This window comes from Colobus angolensis, unplaced genomic scaffold (genome assembly GCF_000951035.1).
Source record: "Colobus angolensis palliatus isolate OR3802 unplaced genomic scaffold, Cang.pa_1.0 Scaffold204, whole genome shotgun sequence".
NCBI classification, from domain to species: Eukaryota; Metazoa; Chordata; class Mammalia; order Primates; family Cercopithecidae; genus Colobus; species Colobus angolensis.
Window position 1 is genome coordinate 4,552,248 of NW_012115200.1, and position 1,490 is coordinate 4,553,737.

General features: G+C 50.1%; 1 protein-coding gene across 2 annotated transcripts in view; it reads right to left on the reverse strand.

Moving 5' to 3' along the window:
* TUBGCP2 (tubulin, gamma complex associated protein 2) overlaps positions 1 to 1,490 on the reverse strand; it is a 22,238-nt gene that overhangs the window by 7,069 nt on the left and 13,679 nt on the right. The window lies entirely within an intron of this gene.

A 1,490-nucleotide genomic window follows, 5' to 3' on the forward strand; every position in this document is an offset into this window, starting at 1 on the left:
CCCGACAGATCAGTGAGGAAAGACAGGGACTCAGGACCCCAACAGCAGCCGAAGGCATGTCCTCCTCCCGTGCACACAGAACCGACCGAAGGCATGTCCTCCTCCCGCGTACACTGAACCGAGGGCACGTCCTTCTCCCGCACGCACAGAACCGAGGGCGCGTTCTCCTCCCTCCTGTGCTCACGAACCGAGGGCGCGTTCTCCTCCCTCCCGCGTACACTGAACCGAGGGCGCGTTCTCCTCCCTCCCGCGTACACGGAACGGAGGGCGCATCCTCCTCCCGCGTACACAGAACCGAGGGTGCGACCTCCCCAGCACACGGAACACTCTCCAGGACGGATGTGGGGATGTGGGGCCACTACACAAATCAATACATTTCACAAAACTGAAACCACACAGTCTGTTCTCTAACCACGAGGAGATAAAGTTAGAAACAAGTAACAGAAGGAAAACCAGAAAATTCACAAACATGTGGAAGTTAAACATAAACCAACCACGGCTCCAACAAGAAATCAGAAGGAATCAGGAACACCTCCAGACAAACAGAAATGACGACGCTGGGGGATCAGCGAAGGCCGTGTGCAGAGGGATGTTTACGGCTGTAAACTTTGCAAATTAAGAAACTAGAAAAAAGACCATACTAAACCCCTAAGCAGCAGACAGAAAAAGTAACAAAGATGACAGAAGAGAGAAACAAAACAGAAAAACACAGTCAAAAAACCCAAGAGTTGGTTCTTTGAAAAGCTCAATGAAATTGACAAATTCCTAGCTACATCAGCTAAGATGAAAGAACACTCAAATTACTAAAATCAGAAAAAGAAGGGATATAACTACCAGCCTCACAGAAATAAAAAGCTGATACTAGAATTCCATGAACTGTGCACCAGACGAGACGCGAGACGGACAGCCGACCAAGAGGAAAGGAACTGAGTAGATCTGTGGCCAGCAAGGGGTCAAGTCCGACTCAAAAAAGCCTCTGACACAGACAAGCCCAGGGCCCAAGGGCTCCCAGGCAAACCCGGCCAAACATCCAAAGAATCAACGCACTCCTGGGTAGGCAAAGGTGGAAGGATCGCTTGAGCCCAGGGGTTCAACCAGGCTGGGCAACATAGTGAGACCCCGTCTCTATCAAAAACAAAAACTAACAGAAAAAAATATATATATATGTGTATATATATGTGTGTGTATATATATATTTTAAAAAACGGCTAGGCATGGTGGCTGACGCCTTAATCCCAGCACGTTGGGAGGCCAAAGTGAGTGGATCACCTGAGGTCAGGAGTTCAAGACCAGCCTGGGAAACATGGTGAAACCCCCTTTTTCTTTTTTTGAGACAGAGTCTCGCTCTGTTGCCCAGGCTGGAGTGCAGTGGCCGGATCTCCGCTCACTGCAAGCTCCGTCCCCCGGGTTCACGCCATTCTCCTGCCTCAGCCTCCTGTGTAGCTGGGACTACAGGCACCCACCGCCACGCCCGGCTAATTTTTTTTTTT